This window comes from Podarcis filfolensis (assembly GCF_964270895.1).
Source record: "Podarcis filfolensis genome assembly, chromosome: 8".
Classification (NCBI taxonomy): Eukaryota; Metazoa; Chordata; class Lepidosauria; order Squamata; family Lacertidae; genus Podarcis; species Podarcis filfolensis.
Window position 1 is genome coordinate 89,710,984 of NC_139611.1, and position 18,925 is coordinate 89,729,908.

General features: G+C 50.2%; 2 protein-coding genes and 1 long non-coding RNA gene across 5 annotated transcripts in view; 1 reads left to right on the top strand and 2 right to left on the bottom strand.

Moving 5' to 3' along the window:
- The window catches only part of LOC310768596 (uncharacterized protein), a 191,400-nt gene that overhangs the window by 117,965 nt on the left and 54,510 nt on the right, over positions 1-18,925 (bottom strand). The window lies entirely within an intron of this gene.
- LOC310769158 overlaps positions 1-18,925 on the top strand; it is a 254,965-nt gene that overhangs the window by 65,283 nt on the left and 170,757 nt on the right. The window lies entirely within an intron of this gene.
- Positions 1-18,925, bottom strand: part of LOC310768680 (leucine-rich repeat and fibronectin type III domain-containing protein 1-like protein) — a 69,199-nt gene that overhangs the window by 22,359 nt on the left and 27,915 nt on the right. Inside the window, exon 2 of the mRNA XM_083627297.1 lies at positions 4,251-4,407. The gene's annotated coding sequence lies outside the window, so the exon portion shown is untranslated. The remainder of the gene's footprint in view (positions 1-4,250; positions 4,408-18,925) is intronic.

Below are 18,925 nucleotides of genomic sequence, written 5' to 3' on the forward strand. Positions count from 1 at the left end.
TGAGTAAACCTTTTAATACTTTTGTAGAAGACTTTGTTGTGTCTTATCTTTTATGAGGGAATAAGGGGGAAATACCAGAACAGTTATTGCAGAGGCTTTAGCGAGCCTGAGCAAACGCGTCCGCTGCAAGTTTAAAAGAGGGCATGTTACTCTGCTAAATTGTGAACTTGTTAACACAAGTTGGAAAGGCTATAATCAGACAATATATCCTCTCCTGCATCCGTGAACATTCCCACACTTGACCGCTGGACCCACCCAGATTGTGGGCAGAAGGGCAGAGTCACCCACCCAGCCCTGCTGCTCCCCTTTTTGGGGCAGGGGCAGGCAAGGCAGTGGCGAGAAGGGGGCTGCACAGGCCCCCTGGCCGGTGGGCCAGCTGCACTATTCTGGGGGTCAGGAGGACAGCGCTTGGGTTGACCCATGCCAACCGTTGCCATTTCCTTGGGAGAGCCCGGCCCAACAAGGTGGGCAGACCCGAGAAGACTTCAGGAGGCTGGGCTCTGAAACCAGAGTGAAACTCTCAGGTGTATTTGGGAAGCAGAAGCCAGCCAGGCATTTGGCCTTGCGATGATCTCTCTCTCCAAGGAGAAGCAGAGCAGAGGAGCCCATTAGAAGCACCGTCTTCAGATGCTCCCGCATGCGCAGTGAGAGCACGGGAAACCCAAAGGAGCAGACCAAGGTCACCGTGCCCCAGGATCTCATTGCTAAGTGTGCAGCTGGAGCTGCAGTCCCTTAGTAGAGAAGATGGGAGGGAAGACACGAAGACCACCTTCAAATATCCAATGAGCTTTTCACGTGGAAGAAGGTGAAGCCTATTTTCTCCTGCTCCAGAGGGTGAGGCCCAAACCGATGGTTTCAAACGACAAGGAAGGAGATTCAACATTTGGAAGAGCTTTCAGTCTGTTAAGAACTCAGTGGCCCAGAGTGCCTTCCATCAGCTTCGGCTGGTGGCCCAGCTACGCCCCTGTCTGGACAGGAATGACCTAACTACTGTTGTCTATGCTCTGGTAACCTCAGGGTTCGATTACTGCAATGCGTTCTACGTAGGGCTGCCTCTGAAGATGGTTCGGAAACTTCAGCTGGTGCAGAATTCAGTGTCTAGGCTGCTCACCGGAGCAAGACGGTCTGAGCATATTACACGGATTCTGATCCGACTGCACTGGCTACCAATTAGTTTCCTGGCCCAATTAAAAGTGCTAGTTTTGACCTATGAAGCCTTAAGCAGCTCAGGACTGCAATACCTCCAGGACCGCCTCTTTCCATATGAACCTCCCTGAACCCTGAGATCATATTCCGAGGCCCTTCTTCGTGTGCCTCCTCCTTGAGAGGTCTGGAGGGTGGCAACATAAGAACGGGGCCTTCTCTGCAGTGGCTCCCTATCTGTGGAATGTTCTCCCCAGGGAAGTTCTCCTGACACCTTCATTATACACCTTTAGGCGCCCGGCAAAAACATTCATTTTGAACCAGGCCTTTGGTTGACCTGATCGACATCCTATACCCTTTTAAAATGTGGCTCTTTTGCGGGGGGTGGGGTGGGGTATTATTGGGTTATTGCTTTTATTTTTATTTTATGTACTGTGATCCTTTTATGTGAACTGCCCTGAGACCTCCAGGTAAATAAATTCAATAAATAATAATAATAACAAGAAGAACCTCTCAACAGTGGAACGGACTCTCCTTCCTTGGAGGGTTTTAAGCAGAGGTTGGGTTCTTTAGCTGTAATTCCTGCATTGCAGGGGGCTGGACTAGATGACCCCCAAGGGTCCCTTTCCAACTCTACAATTCTGTGATTCTATGATATTCACCTGCTCCCTTGCGAGATGTCTTTGGGGGGAGAGAAGGCTGAGGAGTAAAGCTTAGACTAGTCCACAGTGGAGTCCCTAAGGCGGCTGGGGGGCATTTTGTCTGCCTCCTTATGGCAACTCCTGCAGCCCAGCTGGTGCCAAACGTTTTGCTCTGCTTTCCTTTGGACCCCACCAGCGGGGCAGCCCAGGGCCTCCATACACAGGTTCACTCTCTGCGGAGATCACTTTGGTGCTGCAAATGCAGCAAAAAAGCAAGGAAGGCAGGGGCTGCGATTCTCCAGCAATTTGACTTCACCCTTGGAGGCACACTCCATTGTCTCTTGAGACAGATGGAAGCCAACAACAGCAGCATGAGTGTTGACATGCAGAGGGCCGGGAGGCCAGCAGATAAGCCCCAGCTGTGCTGTCTCCATCCATCGGCCCGTGCTCCAACATAAATCAGCGACCCGGACTTCAAGAGCCAGGGCACGCTATTAGCAGAGTGTACTGTGCACACAGAATAGGCGTGAGGCTTGTGAACTCATACTATAACTATAGATTTATTAATCATAAATCAGGACAAGGAAACATGTTGTCTCTCTCTTGTGTCGTCCCAGAGAGAACGGGTAAAGCAAAAGCTATACACAAACGGAAGTTCCCAGCATACTGTGCTGGAATGTAAACAGACATGTGACACGCAACAATCCCATGCCTGTTCCTTAAGGTGGAATGGAAGTGTCAACATCGAGCAAGTCGGTGGTTACGCAGCAGAAACCGCCAGCAACTGCATTTACAACATCTGACATAAAGGACTGTCTTCCTTTTGACTGGCCAACCAAGTTACTAGACTACGCTGAAATGGCGAAACTAACTGGAAAGCTCAGAAATCAAGACGATGAGAAATTTAAAAAAAAGAATGGGAAATATTGATCATGCGTCTACAAAAGTCTTGTAAACAGGTTAATACGTTGGCAGGATTTTAAGAACACTTGCAACTTTAGAAAAAGTACTGGGGATTTGAAGTAGAAAAAAATAACTTGGAATGTAAACGATATGCAGTTGAAAAGGAAATTTAAGGAACGGGGGGGGGGAGTCATGGGGTTCGGAGAATCCCATTTTATGGATTTGATACTGCTTGTGTGTGTCTAGTTTGTGGTTGCTGTGGTGGTTGTTGTTTGTTTTTCAATTTTGTTATTTTTGTTGAAAATTAAATGAAAATATTATTAGAAAAAGCAAAAGAAACCAGTACCTTCTGGGCCCCCCACAGGAAACACCCCACAAGCACCTCCCCTCCCCACAGTGTCGCCAGGGCCATCTTTAGCATATGTGCTGCCGGAGTGCAAAGATCTGCCCAGCGCCCCCACATTTAGTTTTGGGGGGTGGGTGGACTCGAACGTTTTTGGGGAGGGAAGCCAATGTTGCTGACCTTTTTGAGAGTAGGGAAATCCGCTCACCTGTAACAACGACTCAGCGGAAATAACTGCTTTTGTTTCCTGACTCGTCGGGAATATTTGACGCTATGGAGTAACAGAGCAACAGAGGGGGACAACTTTCATTCCATTGATTTTCACTGCCGACGATTGAGAGGGACCGGTATACAGCAGGTATACATTTGGCGCCCCCCGGAATTCGGCGCTGGGGTGTCCCGCACCCCTTGCACCCCCGGCAAAGACGGCCCTCATGCTGCCCTCCCCATAGCTCAGGTGAGCGCTTGTGTGCTCTGCTCAAGTAGACCTGTTTCCTATTACAAGCCCTGCAAACTGGAGAAGACGGCGATGTCGACTCCTCTGGCAGACACACAGAATTGTCCAGGTCACCTGAAGCGCATCCCCGCTTCTCTCCCTGCCTCCTGGACGGATACAAAAATGCCTTCGAGTTCACCCACCGGAAGAGAATGAATTTTTTCCCCTTTTCGATTTTCTGAATCATAAAATGTGTTAATAGCTTAATTGAAACCCGCAACATAAAACGGAATCGAGCTGCGAGAGAGCGGAGAACTGCGAGATGCCGAACAGCAATCTAATTACTCGCTGGCAAACGAGGCAGGTGTGCTGCGGTGGATTGAATCACAGGAGCTTAAAATGCAAATTAACTCCAAAACAAAACACAGCCCTGGGTGGGTGGGGGGTTTCATCTTGGGGGCGGTGACCTTTTTTGGGGGCGGGGGAGTGCTTTGCATTCGCAGCAGAGCTTTGCTGACGCAAGCACAGGCTCAAATCTCCCTTCATGGCAATTTCCCCTTAATTTGGGGAACAGGGAAGTTGCGCCTTATCATCAAACCTAATTCAGCAACAGTCCTTGAGTGAGTGAGTGCCGGAGGCAACTTCTGCCACATGCCCAGGATGTGTGGGGGGGAGTGAGGGGGTCCTTTAGCCCCATATCCTGACATTTCCGGTGGCCCCCGGAGGCCCCCAGAAGAGCCCAGCTTGGCCCCTGACCGCAGAGGCAGGGAGTTGCAGCACTTACCTTCAAGCAATCTCCAAGTTCACTGCCCGGCCGGCTCCAGCCTCCCGGAACGCCTGTCATCAGGAGCTCAGGCGCACAGGATGCCCTTGGAGCGACAGATCCGCCATTCGGCCGTCAGTCCAGCCCCCCTGGGGGGGCTCACAGGCTGCCATCCCTCCTGAAAGAAAAGAAGGGAAGAGGAGGCTGCGTCAGAAAGAACTTTGCCTGAGAGGACAAAGGCTCCCTCTCATTTTCTTATTGTGATTGAGCGAGTGGTTGCTGAACAACTCCAGGCACGCCTGGAAGAAGTGGACCATTTGGATCCCTTCCAGTCGGGATTCAGGCCTCATCATGGGACTGAAACTGCCTTGGTCGCACTGGTTGATGATCTCCAGCGGGCTAGGGACAAAGGTGAGAGCTGTTTCCTAGTTCTGCTGGATCTCTCAGCGGCTTTTGACACCATCGACCATAACATCCTTCTGGACCGTCTTGAGGGGCTGGGAGCTGGAGGCACTGTCATACAGTGGTTCCGCTCCTTTCTCCTGGGCCGTGTTCAGAAAGTGGTGGTGGGGGATGAGTGTTCAGACCCCTGGGCTCTCACTTGTGTGGTGCCTCAGGGTTCTGTCCTCTCCCCCATGCCTTTCAACATCTATATGCAGCCGCTGGGAGAGATCATCAGGGGGTTTGGGCTGGGTGTTCATCAGTATGCGGATGATACCCAGCTCTACCTCTCTTTCAAATCAGAACCAGTGAAGGTGGTGAAGGTCCTGTGTGAGTGTCTGGAGGCGGTTGGAGGTTGGATGGCGGCTAACAGATTGAGGTTGAATCCTGACAAGACAGAAGTACTGTTCTTGGGGGACAGGAGGCGGGCAGGTGTGGAGGATTCCCTGGTCCTGAATGGGGTAACTGTGCCCCTGAAGGACCAGGTGCGCAGCCTGGGAGTCATTCTGGACTCACAGCTGTCCATGGAGGTGCAGGTCCATTCTGTGTCCAGGGCAGCTGTTTACCAGCTCCATCTGGTACGCAGGCTGAGACCCTATCTGCCTGCGGACTGTCTTGCCAGAGTGGTGCATGCTCTGGTTATCTCCCGCTTGGACTACTGCAATGCGCTCTATGTGGGGCTCCCTTTGAAGGTGACCCGGAAACTACAACTAATCCAGAACGCGGCAGCTAGACTGGTGACTGGGAGCGGCCGCCGACACCACATAACACCGGTTTTAAAAGACCTACATTGGCTCCCAGTACGTTTCCGAGCACAATTCAAAGTGTTGGTGCTGACCTTTAAAGCCCTAAATGGCCTCGGCCCAGTATACCTAAAGGAGCGTCTCCACCCCCATCGTTCTGCCCGGACACTGAGATCCAGCGCCGAGGGCCTTCTGGCGGTTCCCTCACTGTGAGAAGCCAAGTTACAGGGAACCAGGCAGAGGGCCTTCTCGGTAGTGGCGCCCTCCCTGTGGAACGCCCTCCCACCAGATGTCAAAGAGAACAACAGCTATCAGACTTTTAGAAGACATCTGAAGGCAGCCCTATTTAGGGAAACTTTTAATGTTTGCTGTATTAGAGGATTTTAATATTTTTTTGGAAGCCGCCCAGAGTGGCTGGGGAAGCCCAGCCAGATGGGCGGGGTACAAATAATATATTATTATTATTATTATTATTATTATTATTATTATTATTATTATTGCATCTATCGCACACTTTTTTATTCAAGGAGCTTCAGGTGGCATTTATCATTCTCCTCCTCCCCATTTAACCTCCACAACAACCCTGTTGAAGTGAGGGACATGAGGCAGGAGTTGATAATGCAGGTGAGCTGCAAGCAAGCTGCCGGCCAACTCCGTGGAGGCTCCTTTTACTGACACAATATGCAAACCCAGGCAGATACATTTTGGGCTGTGACCTTTACAGTCCCGAGATCATGGGGTGGTACAAAGTTATTTTGGCACCTGTTTCCACCGCATCATTTTCCCCTTGCACAGTGTATGATGAAGGAGACAAAAGGTCTCAGAGACAAAGGTTACAGACAGGACACCACAGACTACTGAGACCGCAAAAGGTTAGACAAAGGGCACGATGTTCAGACAGCTGTGACTTTATCTGTGAGGGGGAGTTTTGCCCCGCACCCCAAGGCCGTGAGTGCAGGCAGCTGAGGCTGCCTGCGGGCGGGGAGTGTGCTCCGCACCCAGCGATCATCCCTACACCCTGTGAGGTAGGTTAGGCTGAGAGAGGCAGTGACTTGCTGCCCAGTGAGGTTCATGGCCAAGTTGGGGGAAATTTGAACCCTGTTCTCCCAGGTCCTGGATAGACACTCTAACCACCGCAGCACACTTTTCTCAACAGAAACAACTCCTGAGGTGGGGAGGGCCGAGTTCTTGTTGCTCAGCCTCCTGCAATGGTGCTGAAAGGCTCCCACTTTGCAAGAGGACGCTTATCCCAGAAGGAGCATCTCCCAGGAGACCTCAAGTTCCCGTCTTCTGCCAATCCCAGCAAACCCCCCTTCCCCAAGGAGCAGGGGGAGAGGGGCAAGCCCTGCATCTCCCCACCCCACCCCCAGTGGGCACAATCCTGGCAGCAGCTTCATCTGAAAGCAGGTCCCAGAAAGGACAGGGGCTCCTGCTCAGCCATCCTGGGGCTCCCAGTTCCCCCCAGGTCCAGCTGCTCACCCAGCTGAGGGCACCACTGAAGGCCATGCCTGCCACCAGATCTTTCCCTTCCACGGCTAATTTCTAGGGTCTCGGCTGGAGGCCAATTAAGAGCATCAACCTGACAAAGCAGACGGGGAACATCCAACCGCCATGGCAACCGCAGCTGCAGAGTCGCAATTCGGCAGCGTTGGCATCAGGCTGCAGCTCCTGGCGAAAGCAGGTGCGCCACATGCAGAACGGCCCTGGATCAGTAGGAGGCCCTGGCGTCACGATCCGGCTGCCCCTGCGCACTGGGCACCACACCCCCAGGATGTCAATCAGCCAAACTGACAGACATAATAAGACAAAGACCAAAAAGTAAAGAAAGAATGGGAGTGCCTAAATGAATACCTTAAAAGTCAAGGTTCGAGGACAGAAATCTGGCTGAGTCTGGCATAGCCTTGCGAAGTGAAAGGATAAGAAAGAGGGATTTATCTTTAGATGCTAGGATAGAGATGATAAGGAAAACAGGAAGACACAATGAGAGGTAAAGGAGGTGCTGTGGGATTTGTGGGAGTCAATGTTTGTTTTTCTTTTTAGCGCTTATATTATTAACTTGTAAGATATGGATTTGTTTTTTTGAATGTTGGTTTTTGTGTTTTGTGTCTTGTTATTTTTCGATATCTTTCGTGTTGTTGTTGTGTGGAATATAAAATTTATATATTAAAAAAACAAAGAAACAAAATAGAACCTTCCAAAGGGGGGGGGAGGATGTGTGCCACGCCCCTGTGAGTGGCACACCACACCCCCGGGACGCATGCCTGAAGCTCCACCACTGGTAGGAGGGCCTGCAATGGCCACCGCCTGGAGCCCTGGAGAGCCGTAGCTCAGTGGCTGCCTTGCAAGCAGAAGCTCCAGGTTCAAATCCCGCTGGCCTCTCCAGGTATGTCTGGGAGCCTGAAACCCTGCAGGGCCACCATAGCCAGCACTGGGAGTGGTACCTATTTATCTACTTGCACTTTGACGTGCTTTTGAACTGCTAGGTTGGCAGGAGCAGGGACCGAGCAACGGGAGCTCACCCTGTTGCGGGGATTCGAACCGCCGACCTTCTGATTGGCAAGCCCTAGGCTCAGCGGTTTAGACCACAGCGCCACCCACATCCCTTACAAAGGGATAGTTTGTGGGTACTTGAACTGTCCAATTCTCACATTTCTGCCTGACACCACACCTTTTCTGTGACATACCTATGATGTTTTCATGATGCTGTGTGAAATGCACCATGGGAAATCCTGGGCTCTCTTAAGAAGCCATGTGCCCTCTGTTCTGGGCTGCTTCTTCCTTGTTTTGGCTGGGGAACTGGAACCTTGTTGCAGCAATAAATGTTCTGGCTTCCTAGCTGCTGTTGTGCTTCAGTTTGCCTGGCTGTGGTCTCTTCCTTGAACCTGACCAGATTCAGAACCTGCAGGGCTGGGCCCTGGCAGAGATGGGAAACGGCTTAAGTACCGCACCCCAAGTTTTGTCCTGATCTGTGGGGTGGAGACAATGCTTCTTCATGCTCCTTTTTGCCCGGGTCCCTGAGCAAAGGCTGGCGGGCGGGAGATGGTGGAGCCAGCTGGCTCTCAAAGGGACTCGGCGTGATTTTATGTTGGCTCAGGGGACCAATGCAAACATGCAGCTAAAATTATCTGGGCACCGTGGAGGGAATGGTGGAATTACAGGAATAATCTACTGCTGCCCTTCACACACCGTGTGGCCTGAGCATTTTGCGCACAGCTTTTCATCAGCAAACGCCTACAGAGATGAGTTTTCTACCCTGTCTATGACTCCCCTCGGTGAGGATGCTCTGCAGTCGAAACACGCAAGACGTTGAGGACTCTTGAGACAGCTTATTTCCACAAACCCCAGCCCTGCTCGGCTCCTATTTCGCTGTGTCCTTGGTTGTGATGGGACGCTTGAATGGGGCGGACAGGTTGGGGGGCGGGGGGGGGGAGTAATCAGATTTCAGACAAATTGCCAACAGGGAAAACTTTCCCCATAGTTGTATTTCCACAGTACAAAAGGCTTAACCTGCTGGATTCTTGCATGCCGCGTGTTAAAGATACAGGAGCACCTGATTTTCTCTACCTCCGTGGACCCCACCCCTAAGAAAAAGGTTTGGCCCAGTTCACCAGCCTGGCTTTGTGGAAGAGCCATTCCAGTCCCATGTGGGGATGTGGCAGTGACTTCCAGGCCCCAACGAGGTGGCTCCAAGCTGCTCCCTGGAAAGGCCAGTGGCCAGCTCTTTCCCTGGGTCTGTGCTGGCCCAGGCCTTGCCCCACCTGGCTTGGGGGGCCCTGACGGACTCCAGTTACAAAAGCTGGGACTGCTGAACAGACTCTTGGGCTGGGGGGTTGTTTAGGGGGCTTTGCTGCTGCTATTGGCGTCCATTTTTTGCATCTTTTTTTTTTAGAGATCATGATTCACGTGGCAATTGTTCAATTCAATTGCACTTTTTGATGTGTCTCATTTATTGTTTAGGACCTGTGCTTTTTTTCTTTAAAAAATGTTTAGGGATACTCTCATTTTGATTCAAGACAATCACCATTTTATAGTTCAAATCGAGAAAAATAAATATGGACAAAAGTACAAAGATTCACAAAAAGTTTGTCGTCGTCATTCCCCCCCTCCCTGGGGAAAAAGCACTGTCATTATGTATTTTTTTATGTTGTTTGAATTAAGGAAAGGAAATAAAGGGACAGGGAATATGGATGTCTCTCAGTCTCCTCTTTTCCGGACTAAACACCACCAATTCCCTCAACCGTTCCTCATCAGGCTTGGTTTCCAGACCCTGGATCGTCTTTGTCAGCCTCCTCTGCACAAATTCCAGCTGGTCAGCATCCTCTCTATATTACGGCACCCAGAACTGGACACAGGACTCCAGGTGGGCTCTGGCCAAAGCAGAATAGAGCACTGCGGTTGTGCTGCATCAGGCAGATGGTCAAGACCAGCTGGCTTTCTGCAAAACCAGCTTGCAGAAGGATCTTTTGCTGGGTCAGCTCTGATGTTCTGGTGTCTGTTCTGCAAGCCCATTTTTTTTTGCCAAATGTTGCAGAGAGTCCCACTTCCCACCCTTTAGCGCATCAGGGAACCTGCCAGGCTTTCATAGTGGTTTCATGCATTTAGCACTCTTGCTTTTTAACTGAATTGCTTTTCACCTGCTCTTGGCTTTATTATGAGATACGGATATTTTGGCAATCTTGTAAGCCCCTTTGGGTTTATTGCAGTGGAATTCCCCCCAACCCATGCTTTGCTTTTCCACAGGTGGCAGAAAGGGACAGCCCCCCCCCCCCGCCTGCAACCCACCCACTCGGGGGCTGGCCGGCTGAGTTTCCCAACCCCAGCCACATATACTTGGAGGCCAGGACCTCCCTTCACTGCCCGCCTGCTCAGGAAGGGAGCCCAGGATGCCCCTTCTTCCCTCGTCTGCCTTGCCTGCGTCTGAACTGGAGGCCGCCTCACCGAGTGAGCTCAGCAGGAGCAAGGAGGGGAGAGAAGAAGCAGGATTTGGCTTTCAAGGGCTGCGCGGAGCCTGACAAACTCGCTCGCTGTTTCCCCCATCCCTGCCTTTTATGTCGCTGAAGTGCAACACGGCGCTCCTAATCCCTAGACAATGCTGAGCTCTGAAAGCCACACCAAACAACAACAGCACAAGCGTGGGGGGGGGGGGACGGGACTCCCAGGATAGGAACAGAAAGCCAGAGGCTCTTGTGACAGCTGCACACAAAGGCCTTGATGGCACTCCTGCCAGGACGCTGCCGAAATGACGAGAGGGCTTTGAAGCTTCCACAAATAATGCAGCAGCAGCAGTAGCGATTTGCATGCTCAAAGAAGGGGCTTTGCACAGCGGGGGCTCTGCCCAGACCCAGAGCAGCAGAAGCAAGGCAAGGAGGTGGGGGGCTGCTCTTGCGCAAGAGCTCTGCCAGCCCAGGTTCTGCTTGGGGGTTCCCCAAAAGAGGCAGCTGGTTGGCCGCTGTGAGAACAGGCTGCTGGGCAAGAAGAGCCATGGGTCGGATCCAGCTGCCTCGTCTTAGTGTTACAGAAATGACACCGGGGGGGGGGCATCTTTAAAGTTGTTACAATATTACAAATATTTTGCCTGAATGTATCCCTTTGACTTGACAGCTCAGGGAAGATACCTAGCTTTATAAATTCGTAGAAAATCCACACTTTAAGCGACTCTCCTCATTCCAACGCCATTTTGGTCCTTAAAGAAAGGTGAATTTGGGCTCCACCTCCGTCCATGAACCAAGAAGTCACGTGGGCAGCAGGAACAGGGCATCCCACCGTAATTCCCCAAGTGAAAGCACAGACAGGGCCCCCCACCCAGGGAGCGACCAAGGGGGCAACACTAGACATCTGCAGAGGCAGATGAGCAAGTCAGGTGTTCTGAAAGCCCATCTCCAGACCAGTCCTGAGGGCAAGGAGATGCCAAGAGTTTTATTGTTCTTTGGGTGATGGGGACTTGAGGTGTTGGGAAAGGTGTCTGATAAAGGGACCTAATGTCGAACTTGTGTAACCCTTGTATAAAGGTAAAGGTAAAGAACCCCTGACAGTTGAGTCCTGTTGCAGACAACTCTGGGGTTGCGGCACTCATCTTGCTTTACAGGGCGAGGGAGCCGGTGTTTGTCCGCAGACAGTTTTTCTGGGTCATGTGGCCAGCATGACTAAGCCACTTCTGGCGAAACCAGAGCAGCACACGGAAATGCCGTGTAACTTCCCGCCGGAGCGGTACCTATTTATCTACTTGCACTGGTGTGGTTTCAAACTGCTAGGTTGGTAGGAGCTGGGACCGAGCAACGGGAACTCACCCCCTCGCAGGGATTTGAACTGCTGACCTTCTGATTGACAAGCCCAAGGCTGAGTGGTTTAGACCACAGCGCCACCCGCGTCCCTAACCCTTGTATATCCCTCCCCATTTGTGACATGCTAGTGATGTAGTGATGGTGTACTGTATCAGTGTATTTTGGGGGAAAGAGGGAAGGTTTAAAAGAGGAGATCACTCCATGCTCAGGGTTCTTACTCCTGGGGGGACCTGTTGGGCAGCAATAAAGATCGTAGTCTACTGACCGCCGTTTTGCTCCAAACTGCTTGGCTGGAACTTCCTTCTTTTACTGACTGCATGGACCCACGGGAGACTTGCACCCCAACAAGCTGGGCTGTTGAGTAGGTTCTCCCCCCCCGAATTTCCCCCCTTAACTTTAGGTTCAGCAGCAGCAGCAGCAGCAGCGACCTGGCAGAGGAACCTCTATACAGTCAAACCTCGGTTCTTGAACGGCTCCATTGGTGAACGTTTTGGCTCCCAAACACCGCAAACCTGGAAGTAAGTGTTCTGGTTATTGAATGTTTTTTGGAACTTAAATGGATTCCGAGGCGTGTTTCTCACACACCCCCCCCCCACCATTGAAATTGCCAACAGCCCTTTGATTTTCAGTTTTCGAATGTTTCAGAAGTTGGTCTTCAGGAATGGATTATGTTTGAAAACTGAAGTTCCCTTGTATCAGGAAGAAGGCACGGAATCAAATCAATCTCATTTAATGGTTGAACTGGGAATCAAAGGTTTTTGTGGCAATAGGATGGGGGCTGCTCTGAATCATGCCAGGTGGGTGCAGAGCCCAGGAGACCCCAGAAGGATGCCCCCGGTACAGTGGTACCATGGTTGTCGAACGGCTTGGCTCCCAAGCGCCACAAACCCGGAAGTGAGTGTTCCAATTTGTGAATGTTTTTCCGTAAGCCTAACTCCCAATGCAGCTTCCGACTGAGTGCAGGACTCTCCTGCAGCCTTGGTCCAAAGTGTGTGTGGCGGTGGCAGCAGGTGATGTCTCTCTCTGAGGCCAGATCTGCTACCGCCATAGAAGGCAGCCCCCTTACCTTGCCTGGGGGGGGGGGCGCTGGTCCTGCCAGCAGCTTAATACCGGACTGTGCTATTGTCAATCATTTTGTCTCCTAGAAAGGCCATGGGAGGCATTTGGTCCAGCCAGTTCTGGCTTTGTACAACCGTGGGATAAGTTAGAAGAAGAAGAAGAGTTTGGATTTGATATCCCACTTTATTGTTACCCAAAGGAGTCTCAAAGCAGCTCACAATCTCCTTTCCCTTCCTCCCCCACAACAAACACTCTGTGAAGTGAGTGGGGCGGAGAGACTTCAGAGAAGTGTGACTGGCCCAAGGTCACCCAGCAGCTGCATGTGGAGGAGCGGGGAATCGAACCCGGTTCACCAAATTACTAGTCCACCGCTCTTAACCACTACACCACACTGGCTGCCACACAGCCAGCCAGCCAGATCCTGGCCACAACCTTCCCTCTAAGCCCCAGAGACTTGCAAGGGAGACCCTGGCAGAATGAAGGTCTAATTAACAAGCTTCCCACCTTTCATGTTGCTCTTAATGAGCAGGTATTTTGCATCAGAGGCAAAGAGACCCTGACAAGCCCCTGCTGCGCTCAGCAGAAGGCCGCCGCTGGCACCTCCTTGCCCTCGCTGACTGGCACTGTCTGGCTTTGTGGACCTCCAACCTGGCAGAGTCTGGTTCCAGCTGCTCTGGCACATGTCAAGGGCATGGAGGCCATCAGGTCTGCTTCACGAGTTGGGATGAGCTGCGAGGGAGGGAGGGAGGGAGGGAGGGAGCAGCAGCAGCAGCAACATCTTTGCCAGCCTGTGGCTGCAACCCCACGACTTCTTTGCGTCTGTCAGCGTCTCCCCCTACCGCCCACCACAGATCCTAGAAAGCAGCTAGCAAATATTCCCACAAATATTTGCTCACCTGCTCGGTGGGAGGCAACAGCCGCTCAGTGCCACGGCTTGTTTGCAAGTCTCCTTGATCTCTGCGTCAGATCAGGAGTCCCAGCAAGTCTGGCTCAGGCTCCAGAGTGGCACTGCCAGTGGATGAGAAGAAAAGGAAGAGAATTGGGGTCTGGATCTGCAACTGGGGGTCAGAAGTGGGGCCAAGTCCCAGGCCCAGCCCAGCTCCCTGGGGCAACCACTAAGTCTTGAGATCCTGGAGGGGCTGAGCCCAGCAGGGAGACCGGCTGCCAAGTAGGGGGTGGTTCCACCCCTGGGGTCGAAGGGATTCTTGGGGGGAGGGGGAGGGGGACTAAGAAGTGAGGGGGTGTCAGGGGGTGCTGGAGGGGTCCACCAGACCTTAGAAAGCCGCTATCCTTCGATCAAGTGCTTCAGTTCTGTTGAATTAAACTAAATACTTTTGACTGGATCTGAATAAATGTGCAATTAATTGGAACTGCTTTGGGTGTTACTGTCTTCCTTGGGGGAGGGGGTCATGCAAACCACTGTTCTAGATAATGCTTTTTGAAGGGTTGGAGGGCACTCTGAGTGAAGGAGGTGGGGACCCCAAAAATAGTTTGGGAACTGCTGGTTTAAAGGGAAGGAGGGGTGTGGGGGAGGTGCTGCTTTCTCAGCACCCAAAGGAGATTACCGTATTTTTCCGTGTATAAGAGGAAGGGGTTTTTTAAATTTAAAAATAAGGTAAAAAAATTGCGGTTGTCTTATACACGGGTAATGCGGGCGGGAGAAGGGCAATTGTTGGCAGCTGCGAGTAGAAGATATACAGTGGTGATGTGGCAGACGACTGGGGTCTTCTGCAAGGCGTGAGATTGGCAGCTGCGGTCAGGTGGGTGAGCGATTTTTGGCATTGCCCCCTAAAAAACTCAACTCTGGGCATTCCGCGCCCAAAAAAGTTCAACAACCCTGGGCAATTCCCTCCCCCCAAATCTTTCTTTTCTTTTTTTTTAAAGAAATATTTATTAAGATTTTACAAAGACAAATATACAAAAACACATAATAATAAAAATAAAAATTAAAAAAAATAAGTAAAACATACAGAAAAAACAAGAAAAATTTAAAACAATTATTTTTCATAACTTAAAACTCATTTGCTTGTTTCATTGACTTCCTCACACCTCCCCTTCTTGTATTCCCATTTAAATAATCAAATCAGCAAATCCTTACCCTCTTTCATTTATCTTATCTCTATAACTTAACATTTTATAACTCAGTATTTTCATCCATTATCAATTCATTTTTCCATATTCTTAAAGCATTACAGCTGGAAACCACTTAATTTCTATCCAACATCATTCTAACATTCATTAATTTTCCTCCCCCCAAATCTTTCTCTTGATTTCCCCTCTGCCTCTCTGTGCCAAAGGCCCTGGATCTCCCTTTCGGTCAGCCCTCACTGGAAACATCGGTGCTGATCTCCCATCGAGGGAAGAAACAAAAGGTCACCCAGAGCATGGCAGAGTAAAAATAGAAGAAGGGGCAGCCATGCAACCCTGGAGAGGATGCAGGAAGGGGGCGAAGGGGCTGTGTCGCTGGGCAGCGCTAGTAAATCGAGGCGAGGGCAGCAGCCCTAATAGCAACACCCACATATTTCTCTGCCGGCGCATTGAAATAAAAGTCAGGAGGGGTGCCAACTTGGATAAAATATTGGGGGGACCCAGGTATGCCCCACCCTGCATGATTGATCACATGACGCAGTGCACACACAGCATCTGAATGGCAATGCCCATCAACTGTAGGGGGAGAGCCCCCTCAAATATTTTATTGGGGGGTGAAGGGACCTTGGCCCCCTAGGAGTTGGTTCCTACGGAAGTCAGCCTGAAATAAGGACCCCAGAAGAGGGTGCTGGATCAGGCCAACAGCCATCTAGTCCAGCATCCTAAGAACCCAGGAATCTGGATAGACTGCCACTGGACCTGGAGGTTCTATAAGAACATATGGAGAGCCCTCAAGCTAAGGGCCCATTGGGTCCCCTGCCCTGTTCTCACAGAGGCCAACCAAAGGCCCATGATGGAAAACCCACAAGCAGGATTTGGGCACAAGAGCACTTTCTCCCAGAAACAGATATTCAGAAGCAGCAGCCCGGATCAGCCTCAGAGTCGGGCCTTTGCTCAGCAAACTCAGCAAACAAAGCCACAATGTGAGGCCCCTGCACCCTGCAGAGGAGCAATCTGACCAGAGGCTGCCTCAGCTGTAACGAGGCAAAGCAGCCCCTCCATGCCTTGTGCCACCATCTGAGAAGAAGGCAGGTGGGAAGGTGGTGGGAAAGGTGGAGAGAGAGAGAGAGAGAGATGGGTCAGGGAAGGTTGGGAAGCAAGAGCCATTCCATAGAGAAACAGACTCCCTGTTTGGACTCTCCTTCCCTGCATAATACAGGCTTTCCCTGTGTTTCAATGCAAAAGGCTGTGTCCTGTATTTGTGGGATGTGAAACACAAGAGCAGTCAAGTACAACATTCCTAGAGTGAACATGTTTACACATGGGGAGGAATGTTTGTCCAGCCAGCAGGTAAATTTCCTGTTTCCTTCTGGGTTGGGACAGACTTCCTCCTCATGTGACTAGAGGTGGGTGTGGCCTCACCTGTGCAGGTAACGACAAAAGCACAGGGCAGGGCAGCCTTCTCTCTCTTTTTGACTACATCCATCGAAGAAGCAACATCTGCTTAGCCAAAGATGCTCTCCAGCCAAGAGAGGACAAAGGGACTGTCTCCTTATGAGATAGTTTCCAGGTGTATGTTACTTTTCTAAACTAAGTCTGCCTTCTGGGATCTGATTGTGAACAGAACGTGAGTAAACTCTGTTTATACTTTTATAGAAGACTGTGTCGTGTCTTATCTTTTATGAGGGAAAAAGGGGAAAATACCAGACCAGTTATCATAGAGGCTTTAGCGAGCCTGAGCTAACGCATCCGCCGTGAGTTTAAAAAGGGGAATGTTACTCTGCTAAATTGTGAACTTGTTTACACAAGTTGGAAAGGCTATAATCAGACAATATATCCTCTCCTGCATCCCTGAACATTCCCACAGTATTGATAGTTTTGTCCTGTATTTCAGGACAAAATGCCGTGTCCTGTATTGTAAAGGTGTGTGGAAGGTCATGTATTTAATCTCTGGGTAGCCAAGCACAGACAAATTTACAAACTTGTGTGTGTGTGTGACAAATTCCAGCAAGGCCATCCTGTTTGGCTGCAACAGATTGTAATGGATTGCTCTGAAGTCACTTTAGCACCAGGGGGGAAAACCTGCTTCCCCGCCACTCCGCCTTGTCCTGTATTTGGCCAGAACAAAGGTGGCCGCCCTACCTACCAGGCATTCTCTAGCTGTGATTCCTGCACTGCGGGGGGTTAGGCTGGATGACCCTCAGGGGTCCCTTCTCTGATCCCAGGTCACTGCCGCAGCCTTTGATGCGAAAGGCAAAGGGGACGGGGGCTCGGCCGCTGCAGCCAGGATGACTCACACCCCCTGATGCCTTTTGTGTTAACTTTTAAACGCCTGCTGAAAACCTTTCAATTCCCCCAGGCCTGTGCAGGCAATTAAGAATACATCTTTCCAGAGTGGTTAATCGGTGCCTGTTTTTAACTTTTTAAGAACAGCATGATTTTATGTATTTTTTATTGTAAACCGCTTGGATATTTTTAATAAGGTATTTTTTATTAATAAGTAAAATGCAGGCAGTGAAGGCACCGACCCCTTTATGCATTCATCCAAATGTGCGGGGGGGGGGAAGCATGCAGACCCCCACCATGACGTGAGTTCACATGACTGGGCTTGTAAGTCTGCCCCCCACCCCACCCCTGGTCACCGGAAACCCAGGAGGCTTCAAAGGCCCTCCATTCACACAGACTGGGGGGTGGGATAGGTCTCTGAGCACGGGGGGGGGGGTCCATGGCGGTGGCGGGGGGTGGGGAGAGACGGGACAATGACACACACAGGCTTCTCTTACACAATTTATGGTGTGGCATGTTATTTTGCCCATGGCTCACTCTTCAAATACAGTGGTACCTTGGTTCTCAAACGCCTTGGTTCCCAAACTCCAAAAACCCAGAAGTGAGTGTTCCAGTTTTCGAAAGTTTTTCAGAGGCCTAACGTCCGATGCAACTGTTGGCTATTGTTTCTGGGGTGCCTACACCAATCAGAAGCTGCGTTTTGAATATTTCGTAAGTCAAACAGACTTCCAGAGCAGATTCAGTTGGGCGCTTTTGTTTTTGCTATTTATTTAGCATTTTTGTTTTTGAGGCTTTTTCAGTTCATTTGTTTTTGTGACTGTGTGGAACCCAGTTCAGCTACTGTTTGATTGATTGATTGATTGTGTGACTGCAGAAATGGATCAAAGCCCCCCATCCAAAAAATAACCATCATCAGTGCAGGTAAGAATTTTTTTTAATTTTTATTTTTATCATCTACAATACTGTCTTATTTATTTTATAGTACATTGATTATTGCTTTCATTTTATGGATCAATGGTCTCATTAGATAGTAAAATTCATGTCAAATTGCTGTTTTAGGGGTTGTTTTTAAAGGTCTGGAACGGATTAATCCATTTTGCATTACTTTCTATGGGAAAGCGCTTCTTGGTTTTGGAACGCTTTGGTTTTGGAACAGAAATCAAGAACGGATTAAGTTTGAGAACCAAGGGACCACTGTAGAAATGCAGGTTTAAATGGCCAGATGCAGCCAGAGTGAAGCATGTTTAAGCGCCACCAGCATCACTGAAGAGGATAAGCAGGTGCTCAAATGCGCCCCATTGAAATCAATGGAACTTATGGATGCTTATGCTGGGCTGGATGTGCTCAAAGCCCTGGTTAAAAGATCAGCGTTCAACTGTTAAAAGATTCTTGGGGTCAAATATGCAAATTTGCATTGTACTTAGACATCATTCCAGATTATTGTTCAAACATGCTTAATGACTGGGGCTGGATCTACACTGATCTAAAAAAAGTAATAAGAAAAAAAAAGTTATATACAGTGGTACCTCGGTTTAAGAACAGCCCTGTTTACGAACAATTTGAAGTAGTGTCCCGGTTTGTGAACTTTACCTTGGTCTACAAACGGAATCCAAACAGTGGAAGGGCACCGGCGGTGGGAGGCCTCAAAAGGGAAAGCGAGCCTCGGTTTAAGAACAGACTTCTGGAAGGGATTAAAGTTCGTAAACCAAGGTACCACTGTAGCTCTCAAGGCAATTTTCCATTGGCTGCTGTATAGCACCCTCTGGCGTCATATTTTTATAACGCATTTATAACATTA